The sequence below is a fragment of the Uloborus diversus genome, chromosome 5, assembly GCF_026930045.1.
Source record: "Uloborus diversus isolate 005 chromosome 5, Udiv.v.3.1, whole genome shotgun sequence".
NCBI classification, from domain to species: Eukaryota; Metazoa; Arthropoda; class Arachnida; order Araneae; family Uloboridae; genus Uloborus; species Uloborus diversus.
In genome coordinates, this window is record NC_072735.1 from 116,868,271 (window position 1) to 116,886,564 (window position 18,294).

Here is an 18,294-nt window from a genome sequence, read left to right on the forward strand (position 1 = left end):
AGTAGTCTGATGCGTTAAAGTTAATCCTTGAATTATAGAATTCTCTTATTTTTTCATGAACAGAAGCCACTTGTCTGGCCTTCAAAATCTTCGCAAAGCCAGTTCTCTGATGTATTTCGTTCATCAGAGAACTGGCTTTGCTGTTAAGAGAATATTTTCTGATTGGCAAAAATAGGCATTTCGTTAGATGACAGGATCAATAATTTTTTCAGATTTTCACTTACGTAACGAGATGCTGTAATAACACTGATGAGGAACCGCAAAGTTTTGTTTCAATTCCAGAAGAAGAAAAATTTGCAACGGCTATACTCCTGCCAACAGAGTCATCAATCTTTTTTGGTGTTGATGTCATTTCAAATGTGGAACAAATGAGGCTTTCTCTGCCAACGCATTCAAGAGTGTGCTATCAGTATGGCATTTCTGACAGATGTGTCATGTGCTTCAGAAACATTACAAGATTTTGTTATTGTGTCAAATAATTATCGCTCTAAAGTCGTTGATAGGGATAAAATTCGAAACAGCGACAGAAGTATCACAGGTGTCATAGACGAAGTACGTGCTTCTCTTCAAAACCTGCAAACTAGAACTGAAAGGGCTTGAAAAATACATTTTTCGATAGCCGAAAAGACAAACCTATGACAAAAAGAAATGGTTGGACACAGATACTGTAGAAGAACCATAAGCGAGGAATCCATGGTTGAAAAATCCAATTCTTTTTATTTCGGTCAGGTGACGCCAACTTCTGGAACGGGAAAACATGTCGCGACAGCAATGTAATTTTTGAACTGAAAATTGTTTAAGCTTTAAGGACCTTTTAGCCTGGGATGGCACGGCCACGAATACCAGAAAAAGGAACGGTGCAATTGCGGCCGTAGAGAATAAAATTGAACATCCTGTCCCATGGTTAATCTGCGAACTGCATACGAGCAGGATTTGCGTCACCTGTTCACATTACTTGGTGGTAAAACTGCTGGTCCATGTGAATTTTCGCAGGACCAGTAGGTAAATTGCTACACAGGTGCGACAATTTACCACTAGTCCAGTTTGAAGCAATTACGCTCCTTGTCGTAGGTGCTGGGCTGTTAATATAATAAAGTATAATTTCATTTCCATTTAAAACTGCATTCTGCACAGTCATTGCAAAAAAAAAAAAAAAAAGGACTTTAAAAGAAAAAATATTGCAATGTGCAAAAAGGCTTCAAAAAAAGACAGTTTTTGGAAATTTTACGAACATGTGTGCGAACCTAATACTGCAAAGAATGTAAATAATTTTGAAGATACATGAAAAGCGCGTTAAAAGGAAACATTTTAATGGTATTAGAACAAAAATTTTTAACCTTATTATTTTCATTGAAATTTTGGAAAATTGACCTTTTTTCCTATTTTTGGAGAAATTCAAGCCTTGGTAGGACCCTCAAGGAGTTGTTCAAACTTGATAATATTGTGCATGTGTATTGTTCTTACACATGCACAGCTTTTGGTGGGTATTCCAAATATAGATTCGAAATTTCTTTTTTTTCGATCCACCCTATTGAAGATTAATATAATTTCAACACAGCTGACCTTACACAACTGGAGCATTATTATTTCTAATCATTTTTATCCCAAATTAATGTTTGAATCTCTTCAAAGCCGTAAATTTAGCCATAATTTGTTATGTCCAGAACTTGTTTTGCCGAAGATTAGTTAAAGCCTATAGTAAAAAAAAGTTCTAGCGTAATGCGGGTAAAAAATGAACTTATATTACAAGCAAAATCCTAGTTTTAATTTACTCTTTCTAGTTACTTGACATTGATAAGCTGTTAGAGTCTCCAAACGAATAAATCAAATCAAAGTAAAGAAAAAAATGCGAGACACGTGAAAGTAAGATCTGCAAATTTACCTTTCAAGCATTCAAGAAGAATAAATAATACGTTTTTATATGCAAAACATTCATAATGTATGACAAAGTGTATTTTCAACGATCACAAATATATTTCCATGCCTCAAAAGGAAATAAGGAGGGGATGAAATAGTATCAACTCTTTTGTACTAAAAGCTATACCAAAAAAGAAAAAGAACTGAAACACCATTGTGCCAGTTTTATCTTATTTCTTTTTAAATTTTTATGTAACCTAATTTCATGTTCTTCCGAAAAAGCAATTTGGAAGCGAAAAATATTGCTCCTGACGTTGTAAGAAAAAAAGATTTATTTAGGTATTCCATCCCACCCAAGGAATTGATTTTCCCTAGAGAAAAAAAAAAGGTTTTGTTTTCTCCACCCCTCTAAGTTTAGCATTGTTGGAGATTTTGAAAAATATAAATTTTTCCTTTGATATTTAGTTTACCTTTTTTTCATTTTTTTAAAAACATTTCTTATCAATGAAAAGAAAAATATCGTGTGTCAAAGTTGCAGTTACCTTCTGAGCAGAGGACCCATTTTATTAACTCATCTTTCGAAAGTCTATGCATATCTGTTAAATGTATACATATTGCTCCCTTGATTTAGCTCAGTTAGAAAGAGAACATATATCCCTGTTAGATATTTTTGCTTTATTTTCTGCCATACTCAACATTTTGTTTATGCTAATGTCTCATTCTTTCTAATTAGTTAGATGGTTAAAAAATATTTTAATGTGTTAAAATAACAAAACGATTGATATAGGTAAACAAAATTTTCAATGAGTAATTATTTTCTTTTTAACCAATGAAAAGTATTACTAGTGACATTTTACTTACCAAAATTGATTTATAGATACAAATCTCGATAGCACGAAGTCCCAGGGACCAGCTAAAACATTTGAGTTATTGGTAGTTCGAGTAATGAGAAGTTCCTAAAAAGTTTGGGACGCAATTAAAACTTAACCTACCAAAATGGACTTATCGAGTCAGATCTCAATTACACGAAGTCCCAAGGGACTAGCTAAAACATTCGAGCTGTTGATAGTTCGAGTTATTAGAAATTACCTCAGAGTTCCTCAAGGGTTTGGATCCAAATTAGAACTTTGAGGCAAAGAGAAATTTGAGTTTCAAGACCTCTATTTATCGAGAGTTGTCAGTATACGTATGACTAATGTTAAAGCCAATTTAATATGTACACTTTCTCAAAATATAAGAGGAAGATATTCTGTACAAATCCATTAAAATACACGAAGCCAAGTTGCCCACAAACAGTATATTTTTGTAACTTTTATGTATCGACGTTGATTAGCTTCCTCCTAGCACATTTATATTGTCATTATCTATTTGGGGTTATGCAGATCGAGGAAAACTCTTTACTTTTTCGATTCCTGTTGTGATTTAATGTAAAAGAACATCCTGTTTAGTGGTAGGACAGGTTAAAATAACTGTATTATTAAAAGCTTAAAAATTTACTGTGAAAAGGAAGACGCTATTTCACTTATTTGTTTTGTGTGGGCGGGGGTCGATCCAGGTTTTATTTTTTGTGTCCCCATTTTGTGAAAAAACAAAATATTTTTGTGAATTTTCTTTATTTTTGTGAAAAAGCAAAATATTTTTGTCAATTTTCTTTATTTTTGTAAAAAAGACCTTCTTGTGTTTTTTTTTATTGAGAAAGATTATATAAAAGGATTTTTAGCTGTCGTATATTTATAGAAAAGCACTATACAGGTTTCAGGGGTGATTGCAAGTTCTTGAAGAATACCTGAAAGCTGTCAAGAGAAAATGCGCTGGGGGGAGGGGGGAAGTAAGACACTTAACATTTTATTCGTAATTTGACACATACATTACATTTATTGTTTTTTACAAATATACATATGCAAGGCACACTTTCCTAAGGTGAAAGTCTCATAACAGATTACCTGTTTGCCCCTCTCAAATACTTTTAGAGCAATGAAAATTGCACATGCTACTGAACGTATCGATAACTCCTAACAAATACAATATGACAGACTCAAAGATATTACATATTTCTTAACACAGAAGTGAAATACTCATTAAAGATGCCATGTATGTGCTTGAAAAACTTAAAAGTAATTGAAACCCAAAATAATAGTGGGTGTAAGATAATATTTCTACCTGTCTTTTTTTTTACAACCCTCACATTAAAATAAAACCTAACTACAAAAATTTTAACACTTATTTCTTTTATTGTCGTTAATTATTGACGTAGTGTGATTGGTTTGTGCACTCCTAGCAAATGTATTTGAATCAAACACGTTTCGAGCTGCATGGCAGCGCAGAAAAAAGTCTGTCTTTGCGGATAATTCTGCCTAGTTATTTAGTATTATTTTAAAAATGGGATTTTTAAAAATGCCAGAATGTCAATTTGTTCCATTTTTCCCCCAAACCTCAAATTTGATCCATCAGTGGCCATTGTACTTGTGTCAGTAGTGGCATATTGTTGTTTAGAAGTGGCCACCTTGTGGCCACTACTAGATCACATAATAATATTATATCAGAAATGAGACAGGTTATTATGTACAGACATTACAACCTATTCAAAGAAAAATCGAGTTGATTTAACAGAAACCTTTCTGTTTCAGTAGTGGCCACTCGGTGACCACTTTTGAATTACCCAACTTTTTTGGTACTAGTAGTGGCCTGATAAACTGTCAGCCAAGAAAGCAACTATTTCGAGTTGAAAAAGTTCCAAACATGATCTTTCACATTTCATAGCATGGTTACAGCTCTAAAAATATTATTTTTGAGCATTGTTCTATTCATAATACAATACAGTGTTTTTATACCTCGTTATCGGAAAGCGTTAGAAGACAGCTGAAAAAACATGGACAATCCAGACGACCATACTGAATAGTTAATAACAATTTTCCATGATGCTCTACCTACTCCTCCTTGAACTGCGCACTGCAATATATCCTGAGCTCTTCCTCCTGCACGTTTGAATCCAATAGGCGACTTGGAATCCTTATTTTTTAAATATAAGCCTTAAAGTGGCCACTACTGAAGCAGCGGACACTACTGGTGCGTTTACCTTATATTATCAAAAATCGTCCAAGGCGTCCATCTCAACATTAATTTAGCCCCACAAAAGATCGTTCGTCCAAATCTTAAATCTCTGAGCTTAAGAGTGTCTTTTCAGCTTCAACGTGAAGATCCAATAAGAGTAGTTCATAAAGAATTCTAATATTGGATGTATAAACGAAATTATCTTTAATTTGCTTAAACACTTTGGAAACAATACTAAGTTAAAGTAAGCAAATTTTATTTTACTAATCTTGGGCAATCACTAAAACCAAATTTCTATGTAAACCCACCAATGCTTAGTAAATGGAATAACCCTGTTCTCTCTACTCCTCATACAAGCCATAGACTCAAACAAAAGATTTGAATTAGTTTGGTCAACTAAAGTCCTTTTCCTGAAGTGAAGAAAATAGAATCAATCAATAAAAACAAGCCTTATATTTTGTAATATGTTAAAATATGTTTTTTCTGAATAAGAAAATGAATTTACAAAGTGAAGCCTAACAGTTTTTAGTAAACAATTTGCAAATGCAATTCAGTTTCGTATCCTTTTTTCACAGGCAGAATAGGTACGAAGAATTGCGCGATTGGACAGAGTAATTTTACGCAATGCAAATTTTCACTTTTTATCTTCTAAATTTACTTAAAAGAACGTAATCAATTAGATTCTTTGCGTAGAAAAATTTGAATTTCTTATGTTTCACGTTTGAAGAAATCAGACAGGTCGTGGTTATATTTCAGGTATTACAGCTTTGTGAATTAAAGTACTCGGAATTCGCTTACTTTACCCTACACACATTTTTCGGCTTTAGTTAAAATTTCTTTAAAAATATGACTTTCAACAGCTTTTTCAAAAGTTTGCCTTCTGTTATTTCAAAAGAATTTAGTTTTCAATAATTGAAGCCAACAAAAATTAATTAAATGCAAACTATTCTGGTACGTATGTTTGGAACGGAGTGCAGGTTGAAAAGTGATTGGAACCGTATAGATACATAGTTATGTAGATTATTTTATAAGCTTGCAATTATATTTTAAAAGAGTTTTAGAAGCTTTTAACGAGCAAAACTTCAAATTAATGAAAAAAAAACTTTTTTTTTCAAGTGCAATGTACTTGCTGCTCAAATTTAAATAAAGAAAACTTGAAAGTTCATATGAGATCTCGACTTGTGCCCTCTCCTGATACAATTATGGAAAGGAGTTTTCAGTCAGAAAACTAATCAAAATTCCGACAATATGAGCGTTTAATATGTATTTGTTGTAGAAATCTAGTTTATATTTGCTCATATTTTATACCGAAAAATTTCGTCGTGATAGGGATGAATCTCTAGAACTGAGCTGAAAATAAGGTAACTTATCATTTACAGAAAATTACACAGCTCAATATTTTCAGAATGCCGTCTCTTGTACTGGCTTGGGTAGGAGATCAAAGGGGACACCTTTTAGAAAAGAGAAAAGGGCGCAGTTGGATACATTCCATTTGTTTGTTATGGATTCTTTGATTTTAGTTTAAATGAACCATAATTGTGGCTAATTTCAGCTTTTGATGTAACGTTTATCGAAATTTATCCTTTTTACTCAATGAAAAAATAAATATTTAAGGTAGTCAAGTTGTCCTAATATCAAACACAGGTTGAATTAAGTAAGTAGATTATGGAAAAATTTAGTGGCAACACTGAGAGAGTTTTAGAGATGGAATAGAATTCGAGACACGAGCGCAAGCTCCGTGGAAGCGAGTAATTCGCTGTTTAGAATAAATGATTTGGTTTTAACACCATTATGTAAATATGTTCAGTCTTCAATAAAGATGTTAAGTTTTCTTCGAGTCGTGATAATCTCAATCTATCACTAAACCACCGGATTGACAAGAATTTCACTTTTTTCCCACAACAAGTTACCAGTATTGCACTGTCAGTTATCAGTTTTCAGTCTCAAATTTTAAACATGTAAATAAAAAAGAAATTCAAAGCTTCAAAACTTTCATCTTTGCTGTCATTGTATTTATAATTTTAGATTTCAAAAATAGGAAAAACAAAAGTTTAATTAATGATGGTTCAATTTAACAAGGAGAATTTAAGAAATTTCAAGGAAAATCACTATAATACGAACAAGATACATTTTTATATCTTTTGTACATTTTATTTTGAAACTTGAAATTTAAGAATACATATCAAGTATGCCTATTTTTTAAGAAAGGCTTTTTTATTAAAAAATAAATTTTCACTCTAAACTGGAAGAACTTAAATTTAGTCTCGTATTCATATACACGTCATCTGCAGCATTTCAGCGAATTAAGAAACGAACCTGTCTGAACACAAAATGAAAAAAGAGAATTTCAATTTTCTAATCATATGTTTTTATTTTTTAAGCAATGATTGCAGCGTAAATATAACTCAAAAAATCATAATTTAAAAATCATTTCAATTAAGTTTGGAAATGAGATATTCAACTTCCCAAACTTTAAAGGAAAGTTAAATTATGAAGTATTTTCGCTCATTAATTTTTCCTTGGTTATCATTTTTAACCGACTTCAAAAAGGAGGCGGTTATCAGTTCATACCGTATGTATGTTTTTTTTTTTTTGTTTGTCCACTCATAGCGTCTCACCTAGTGAACCGATTTTGATGATTCTTTTTTTAATGGATAGAGGATGGCTCAACTTAGGTCCCATTACTTTGTTTGACCATATTTGTTCTTTAGAAAAAAAGTTATGGGCAAAAAACAGTAAATTTCCCTATTAAATGATTAAAATGATATTGTAGCAAAGTTCGCACTTGTCATCCGTGGATAACGGTGGCTCAGTGGTAGAATTCTCGTCTCCCACACGAGCTACCTGGGTTCAAATCCCGACTAGGACAAAGTGAATTTTACTAAAATTTCGTTTCTACTGTTTTCCTTATTTTCTCGAATGTTCTATTAATTTCTGTATCTTTTCAAGTCTGGAAAGTTCCAGCACTTTTTCAAGTTGTATACAAGGAGATGTAACGTTCATTCGTGGTTCTGAATTAAGATCTCGAGTTGAGACTAACGAGTATTCGCTTCATTTAGCTTTCACATTGTCTTCACCATCTTCATCTACGCGACAATATGAAACTCATTGTTATAAAAGTTTGGTGCCATATAACTGTAACATTAATAGTAATTGTAATGATAATTTTGAATAAAGGCTTTTCTAAAGCAATACAGTGATATAGAGCCGCACTTCTTACTAGGAAACTTCTTACTTTTACTGAAATATCTACATTTACACTAAAAAGAATGAAATAAAAAAATTTTGAAAAAAAAATAGAACCGACTTCAAAATTGCTCTAAAAAGTGAAAAATAATTTTATTCTTCAAACACCATCGATAATACTTTTAAACATAATTTTTGAAGTTGGCGCAAAAACGATAGATAAAATCATTCACAGCCATAACTCAACTACAAGTATAAATTTAATCAGGTCCAGTTTCTTCACTACCACGTGCATTACGCATTGATGACAGCATATTTGAGTAACGATATAAATGTTTCGTTCCTAACTTTGGATGATTTTTTGATAAAAATATGAACGAAGCATGGTTACAATGGATTTTACTTTTTGTTTTGCGCCAACTTCAAAAATTATGTTTAAAAGTATTATCGATGGTGTTTGAAGAATAAAATTATTTTTCACTTTTTAGAGCAATTTTGAAGTCGGTTCTATTTTTTTTTCAAAATTTTTTTATTTATCTTATCTACTTAATACTTTTTTTCCTCTTAAAGACGCAATTATATTTGTTAAACTGAAGTTCAAGCAAGTGTTACAAGAAACTCATTAAGAGGAGAAACTTTATTCTTTTTAACGAGAAATGTTTTGTATCAAGAATTTACAATTATGTTACTTAATAATTTGATATCAAATAATAATAAAATAAGAAAAATAGATTAAAATGGTTTCGATGTATTATATACTATAAATAGAAGTATTTTGTTTTAAAAATAGCTTGATTCTGCTTAATATTTTGACTTGATTTAAATAAATCTTAGAAATTTAAGGCAATAAAATAGTTTGTTTTTAGTATTAAGGTTGTATTTAATTTTTTAGCGCATTTTAATTTCATTATAATTAAAAAATATCCCATGGTGAAACCTTTTTAAATGTTTCTTGTTTTGGAACATGAATAACATACAAAATGTTTTGTTGCTTGCTTGTTGCCAATTAAGTTCCTTAAACTTCTTAATAAAAGAAAAAAAAATAGTTTGAATTTGAATTTTCAAATCTTGAATTCATATATCTAGTCCTCCCCCCCCCCTGTTATGGTACTTAACGAAACAAACGTTAACTTTTATATTTGACAGTTTTCGATTCAATGAGATTTCTAAAACGTTTCAGTGGCTTTGAGGGGCGGAGAGTGATGGCAACGAATTTAAAATTTATTATTTGTGTCTGCAGTAGAAATTCAAGGTCACCGGCTGCCTCCGGTAACCTTGAAGTGACGGCAGCTTACCCAAAATCTGTATACATAATACAAAGAATATATGTGCATGTATGTATTTTAGGTTCCCTATAAAAATCCACAATTTACGTCGGATCTGAACCAAATTTGGAATGGAAATAGTTGGGCACCTGAACATTAACGCAGGTGAGTTTACGAATGCCAAAAAAAGTACTATACCATTCGAATTTTAATTTTAGGGCCCAAATAAGGCACTAAATGGATCTTTCTACCCGAAATAATTATCCGATCACTTAGATTTTAGCGCCATTCGAAAGTCCGCAAAAAGTACCCCAAGCGTACAGTTACTTCCTTCAAATTTCAAAAAGGCTTTAAAATCATCAGAAGAACAGTTATAAGCATTTTGTGACCAATGAAACATCATTTTCATATCGGAAAATTATCGTTTGCGCAATCTCATTTTAAATTAGCGAGAATTCGCAACTCCAGCGCTCGAATACGCTACCTTGCAGTGATTTACAAAATTAAAGAAAAAGGTAAAACACTGCATTCCACGTGTGTCTGTTTGTAAACACAGCCATTATGTTTATGAGTATTTATTAACGCATTCGATGCGTCTTAGATTGCATTCAGCAACAGAAATTGTTTCGTCCCTTAATGACATTCTCGAGCTTCTCAAAATAATGTTAGTTTTTATTATTTTCTTCTAAAAAGTAAGTTGATTGTCTTAAATGGCGAAAGCGTAAACACAAGAAAAACTGGATTAACAAACATCGCATTGGCATGCAAAAAAAAAAAAAAAAAAAAATCTCGTCTGTGTTCGAAGCATTTTTTTTTTCAAAGAGGATAACGTTATACCGGGTGATTTTTTTTTTTTTTATTGTTTTGTGTGAATTTGTAGGAATATGGGTTTTTTTAATTATTTTTTATTTTTTTAATCTTAAGCTCGAAAGAAGGATTTAATAACATTAGTAGAAGAATTAGGGCTTACATCTCCACCTAGTTTAAGAATAATTAATTTAACTAACCTTACTTTACTGCAGCAAGCAGCATACGGTTAGAATGGACTGTATGCAAAATATTTTCTTGAATGTATTATCGTAGAACGAAATGAAAAATGTTTAACCAAGAAAGAACGTTTCGAATGTCAAAAACAAAAGCTGAGAATTTTCATCGCCAACTTTACTTTATTGTTTACGTAATGAGCTGAAGAGTTCCGCTAAAAATTTGTATAGGGTTATAATTTTCGTATTGTGCGAGCAAAAAATACTTGGCGAGATTTCGGATGTCAGTTAAGCCATTTTTATTTTTTATCATTATTGGATTAAAATGGTAGAAAAATTACAGAACTCGATAAGTTTAAAGAAATAATGGAAGATCAATAAAAAAGAAAACAACCATCATATATCCGTGAGAATTTTGTTGATGATTTGCATAGTATGACAGAATTAAATCATAATTCAGAAATTAGAAACAAACGAAACAGAAATTTTTTTTAATTAACCGATTCGGCAATTTGACTCAAACTCAGCTACAAATGCAAAACAAGGAGCGCTAGCCATACAAGACAAAGAAGTATCATCTTCCTCTTTCGGTAATAATTCGTAATGTCACATAATTAAATTATTTAGCATTTAATGTTATTCTTGTCAGTTTTATGGCCACAATGAAAATGTAGTTCAATCAAGAATGGGGTCGTTTCCAAAATTTTAAAAGTATTTTTTTCTGAAAAAGCCTGCTTAAAACATTGGATCTGACAACTATATCATAACGGGGAAACGTACTAGAAAGATGCGCCAAATTGCATCATTTGTGACGTCATAAAGACCACTCCTTGTTTGAAAAATCGGATATTTTAAAAAATTAAGAAAAACTGTTGGAAAAATCAAATTATTTTCTGGTTCCATGTAATTTTTTTGGCCATTCTATCCATTTCAATGACTAAAAGTAGTACTTTTGGCTGAAGGAAACAACCCCATTGAAAAATATCGAATTCAACATAGCGGAAATGGCTGCTTTGAACTACGAACTACGTAATTTGCATCAATTTCTGACGTTTAAGAATGCTTCTTAAATTCTCATTTTTTTCTACGTGAGCCAGGAATATCTACAAGACTTTAAAAACTAATTTAAAGAGAATAAAGCAAAAAAGTCATGCATGCAAACAAAAATTACTAGGCTTATAAGCGTTTTTTACGCTACAGCATGTGTTTGTTTTACCTTTTTCATCCACCATTAGACAGTGGCCAACAAACTATAGGGGGCAAAAGTGCCCCCTGTAATTTGTTGGAGATGCGAATAAAACCGTTCAGAACGTTGGCACTTTTTTTTTTCGGCTGAGACTAAATAAAATTTTATTTTTGTTTTGAGGTAAATATTTCTCCTTTGGATTATTATTATCGCATTTTTTTCTGAAATTCAAGCCTGATAGTTGAATATGAGTCACTTGACATAACTTTGATTCTCGAGTTAGACCTTACAATGCCGGACTACGAAGCTAGTAAATAAATAAAAAAAAAAATCTGATTGAAAAGTTAACGTAAAAGTTAAACTTGTACTTTTAATATTTCGAATATAAATTATGTTTCTCACAATCATGAATTGCGATAGTACACTACTCATTGGGTTTCTTATTTCTACAAACAAAATGGAATGGAAATGACGAAGAAATTTGCATCTGTCATATTATGACTGGTGATTTTTTAGAATAGGTAATATGAGGCACATATATACAAAAAAAAAGAAATGTTGAATACGATGTGGTAAAAAAGGTAAGGAATTAAGGCCAATTTCCACATGTACGCTCATCATAAAGATTATTTACAGTGTATAGGGCCTTGTACTTTTATTTCTTATCAATCTTAAATGTTTTTAATCAGTAATCGGAAAAATTTGTCTTCAAATGAAGTTTTGCTGTTTTAGTCTATCTATAGAGGTATTCTTTTCATGAGAAAGTATAACTTTCGTATTAAAAAAAAAAAAAAAAACTTTTTAAATGTAAAGCATGCTTTAGTTAATCTCTGAAAAAAATATGAATAAAATGAAACTGCAGTCGATTTGTAACTATGGAGGCAAAAACTTTGTTCTCCAAATAAATATTAAAAAGAACCGCATTCATGGAATATGAAAAATCAGAGCAACTTTAGTCAGGAGAGGATAATAAGCACTTTGTGATTGCTCAATGGTTAAAAATTCAGTGAATCCACTTCGATTGAACGTGGTTTCGGTTTAAAGAGTTTCGGATAATCTAGGTTCTACTACACTTCTAAAAGCTACCTGTTTGCCTTATATGACTAAAAAGGAGTCTTTATTTTCAAAAGCAATTTTCTAACCATAAACATATATTTAGCAAAATACCCTAAATACATTTAATTCCGGTCGCAGAAACAGCACGACGTTACGACGTGCGTCACAGATTCTTGTGAAAGTCTGCAGTCTATTTTTTAGTTGGGAAGGGGAAAAAAAACCAATAAAGTTTGAGAAACAAAAAAGGTTTAAAACTCTAGCCAATAGAGATTAGATCCGTATTTTCTGTGAAAGAATCCACAAATAGAGGGTACTTATCACTGTAAAAAAGTTCTGAAATGTTACTGGTTATTTCCATTGAAATTCTGGATTTTATGGGTTTTCATCTATTTCCCCGTAAAATCAAGTATTCGAGCAAAAAAGTTTCCTGAATTGTTATAAGTTTCGCGAATGCAGACTTTTCTCTGTTGCGTAACATATTTTTATCTACCAGTTTAAAGATGGACTGATCGTGTTTATTAAGTGTATCGGCTACATCTCAAATACGGCCCGTCCAGATTGACTAAAGCATAATTCAGACATCGTCCACACGTCACGTTCGCCACGTGAAGCGGACAGACGTACGTTTTCCGAAATGGGAGAAGTATTCTTACTTTGCGAATACGAGTAAAGCACATGTCACATGTCAGTACTCTCACCCAATAGAGAGAGCTCGCTCATCTCCTGGAGATCAATGAAATGCGACTCCCAACTCTAAGGACGTCAGAGACGTCAGATATCTAGCTTCTGTCCCGTTGACGGGTCTCGTACAATACGACTTGCTGTTGTGGCAACGCCGATCGAAAACTGGTTTTAGGGAGAAAGAAGCGGAGCTCACGTGCTGTACGGACGCAGTCTGAATGTTGCTTAAGCTCGCAATACTATGGCCCCTATATATACGAGCCGGCGCATCAGCTTAAGATCAGCCTTTTTGGATCGGAGCGCGTGCTCCAGTGGTTGTCTTTTCTGGCGAGTAATCGCGTTTGGTGATTGTTCACTGCGAGCGATTATTAACGGCACGTGAATTGTTTATTATATAAAGTATTATTTTCGGCAAAATTGGCAAAATCCGAAACTTTGTTATGGTAACCCTGGCAGTGCAACAATGAAAAATCCGATCCAAAAAGGCTAAACTTAAGCTGATGCGTCGGCCTGTCTAGATAACGGCTCTACCCAATACGAGCGAATTAGTCACTGAATAACAACAGCTTTGAGAGGCAAGAATTGCAAGCAAGGTGTTCTTACTTGCAATTCTTCTTGATGCTGGCCATACTTGCTCTGGTGCTTAAGCTTTTTTAGTAGACCAAGAAGTTTGTAATAAATTACATTAAACCTACATAAATATTCTTGAAGGTTTTCGAGATATGACTGACTTTAACAGGGGAGATTTAACAATTCTTCAGAAAGTGTCAAGAAAAATTTCAGAAAGGTTACTGGTTTTTAGCGGAAAACGTTCCAGGTTTTTGTAAGATGTCTTGCTGATAAAAATTTGGCACATCAGTTGCCTACTATTTTCCCAGGAACGTTTCTGAATAGTTTTTACCGTGCATATTACTTTCGATTTCGATTCCGAGTCACAACTGACTACAAATGTATTTATGTCGAGGACTGCATACTAAGTGCCTTGCCTCCATTACTTTTTATACCGATAGATGGCAGCACCATCACCGGATCGAACAGTTAAGGAGAATTTAGAACTAGACCAGGAGCTAATAGCTACCTGGTGCTAGCACCCCCAGAGGTATCGTTTCACTTGGAGGACATTGAGACCACGAGCATATTTAACGTCGCCCAGTCCCCCTTTAATGACGACGGTGGATCTTCGATCATCGAAGCTCGAACTCAGGACCCTCCGGCCCCGAATCCGACACTCTGCCGATCGGGTTACCACGGCCCCCTCACCCCCCCCCCCCCTGCATATTAGTATCTTATTTTTAAACCTTTCTCGATGCCAATTTCAATTTTATTCTTAATCGAATGTTGGGTTATCTTGCAAAAATATTTTTTGATTTTTAATAAACGTCACAGATTGATGAAACAATTCTGCTGCCGCACATTTAATATATCTGACACAATAATATATCTTTTTATATATATTTTTTATATTTTAATATATATTTTTTTATAAAAGAAATAATGATTCCTTTTCAGTTTATCCAAGAAAAGATTTTGAAATCGTTTCGTCGCATGCCCATAAAAAAAATAATATTTCTCCAGTTGGAAATATTTCTTACTAGCGGTACCCACACGGCTTTGCCTATAGTAGAAAATTAAAAGGTCATTTGGTTCGCCTGTACTTTCGCCTGTATTTACAAATAATGGATGATGAATTTCTCGCCAGTTTGCTTTCTTAATTTGCTCGTCCATGGTCGCATATAGTAATTTGCTAGTCCACGTAATGATAATTTGTTCGTCCACGTTGTGATAATTTGTTCGGTAAAATGTTCTTAAAATTGGAATAGAAAAAGAACGAAATCGAATTTTCGAAAAATCGCTTCAAGGTGCTTCCCGCTATGCTGCGAACTAATTTTGTGCCAAATGTCATGAAAATCGGCCGAACGATCTAGGCACTATGCACGTAATCACGGGACGCGGGAGCGTACCGCCCCGCCAAGGAAACCACACGTCAGCAGCCAACAGAAGCAAATCCACCGCCAAAGACGAAAGAAAATAAAGCGACCAAGAACAAGATTACGCGACAGAACGAATTGGGGTTTTTTGGGGTTTTCACCCCTCTGTATCTCAGCCCCATGAAGACCCCCGGAGTTAATTTTTGGTACAAATAAAAAACAAAATACAATCCCCTAGACCATCAGGGGGAGGAGGTATTAAAGTTATAAAATCGCTGTTCCAAAACGTTTTCGCTTTCTTTGACAGGGCTACAGCCCAGACGAAAAAAGGAATCAAGCTGAAATTTCGCACACACATTCCTTGTGCCCTACTGATGTGCCTTTTGCCCCCCTCCCCTTCCCCCCTCGTTTTTACCCCCCAAATTGTACCTTTTCGGGGTTCTATCACAGCCCCCCGGGGGACTATGGTAATGATTTTTTGTATACATATTTTTGGGGGCCATTGAGTACATATACAAAAATTCAACCCCCAGGGACATCATGGGCCGGAGTAATTAAAGTTTGAAGATCACTAATTTTCCCTAAATTCTTATGTACTTACTCTCAGCTCATAGGGTTTGTTTATCTCAGACTGCAATTGCAAGGTTAGAACAGATCTAACAGATATTCCAAATTTGTCTTAGGAAATGAAATTCAATCGAGACTAAAACATATCCAACAGTCGCAACTAGACGTTAAATCGCGGATATCACAAATTTGCCACAGCGACTGCGCATGCGCGCACACTTAACTCATTGGACTTTCTGTTTTCAGATTCTATGTTGTTTGTTTATACTTAAGCCGAGAAACAAATTAATGAATGAGATTAGAATGCTGTCCCCCCCCCCCCCCCCCCCCCCCCCAGTTTTGCCGATAAAAAATTTCTTTTCTTCCTGTGTTTCAGTTTTGATATATTTATATTTATGGGGGGGAAGAAATTTTTAATGTCGGCGCGAGTCCGGGGTTAAACCATTACAATATTTTACGTGGCAAATTATATGAAACTGTACGCATATGAATACGGCACATATAACTTTTTAATTGAAAGCGAAAAAAAGCACTTTTTTATTGGTTTGCTTATTTTCTAAATTAATGGATTTTTCACAAACAATACATAATGAATTGAAAATATATGAAATACGTGTGTGGATATTCCTTGCTTTGCAGTAATTTGTTAGCTGAAAAAATTTTTGCAATTAATTTAAGCAAGACTTTTAATGAGCTTAGTCCGCGCGCAACATGCGCATTCGCTATGGCAAATTTGGGATATCCGCGATTTGACATAGAGTGAAGTTGTATAGATCTTCTGACACATTCAAATTTAAAATATTTAATGGCTTATTTTTTTGCTTGGTGATAACATGCGTTATTTCGTTTTTTAAATGAATTTTTAAATAAAACTAGGTATTAAACAAGACAAAGACTTCTATCAAGAAAAAGATAAATCACCAAACAATTAAAATTATCCCATAAAACGTAAAATAATCCACGATTTAAGAAAAAAATGTAATTAAAAAAAAGTGAAAAGCTAGATTAAAATAGCCCTCAAGCTGTAAAACATTTAAAGAAACCTTCATGAAAATGTTGAATAATCTGTCAAATAAAGAAACTAATAGAATTTATTGCGAAGTTGTAAAATACTCGAAAGCAATATAATTTAAAATATAGTATTTTATTATCCAAGAAATTTTCTTTGCAACAGAGAGAGGATACAAACATTGTAATAAAATTTAAACCGCCCAATTCTCGCAAAATGAATAGAATCTTAATAGTCAGAAAATAACTTGACGTAAAATTAGGCTAGCCATTATTGTTCCTTAAAAACACAAAACAGCGTTGTTTCAATTGAAAATTTTTTGACTTGATGTTCTCAATTCTAAAAATACAGAAAAAGTAATAATATCAATGCAAAAAGATGTGATATCTCATCAAAAACAACCCTGTTGTAAAAATTTCCCCGCCAAGAAAACCTTTAACTTTTCCGCACAAAAAAGAAAACCTGCATCCTAAACACAAAAACCCTCAGCCATAAAAAGTTATGATATCTAGTTTGCCCGCCAAGTATCTGCCAAACTATCATCCTCCCTCTTCTCCTTTTTCATCAGAGCTACTTCCATTAGAGCCTCCTCCCACCTTCAACTCCTCAGAAATATGGATAGAGCTTTTAAATTGCTTATCTTGTTTGACGGGAAGCTTTTCAAAGTGAAAAGTTGCTTGGTCAGCAAAAACTTCCCGCCAAACAAGATAAACAATTTAAAAGATCTATCCATATTTCTGTGGAGTTGAAGGTGGGAGGAGGTTCTAATAGAAGTAGCTGTGATGAAAAAGGAGAGGAGGGAGGATGATAGTTTGGCTGATACTTGGCGGGCAAACTAGATATCATAACTTTTTATGGCTGAGGGTTTTTGGGTTTAGGATGCAGGTTTTCTTTTTTGTGCGGAAAAGTTAAAGGTTTTCTTGGCGGGGAAATTTTTACAACAGGGTTGTTTTTGATGAGATAGACATTTAGACATACAGAGATCCAGATATCCAGACATACAGACTTTCAGCTTTATTATTAGTGAAGAAAAGATATGACTCAAAAAAGATTGCACATAACTGTAGGGTAGGCTGCTGAGTTTTACAAAAACCCTTCATGCAAAAAGAATTTTGACACCAACTTAAATTCTAATTTGTTAAATTGCGGAAATTTATTTTTTTTATGTATGTTTTCCAAATGTCAATTTCATATTTCACTCTGAGATGTTGTTTTTATAAATGACACACAATTTAAAAAAGCACTTTTTCAGTTTATTAGTTTTGTTTAATCAGTCTTTTTTCTGAGATTCCGCTAAATCATTAAACTAAAAGCATATATTCTCTTTGAAAAAACATCTAGAAATAAAGTGTTTCCCATTTTCTTAATATTAAATTTGTATTCTTTGCATGAACAAATCGAAAAACATTTTTAGCAGTTTTCGTGCAACTGCTGCCAAATGTAGTTGATTTTTAGAAATTGGACAAGTTTGTGATTAAAAGCAAACATAAGTTTTAAAAAAAACAAAAAAAAAACCTCAGCCTTA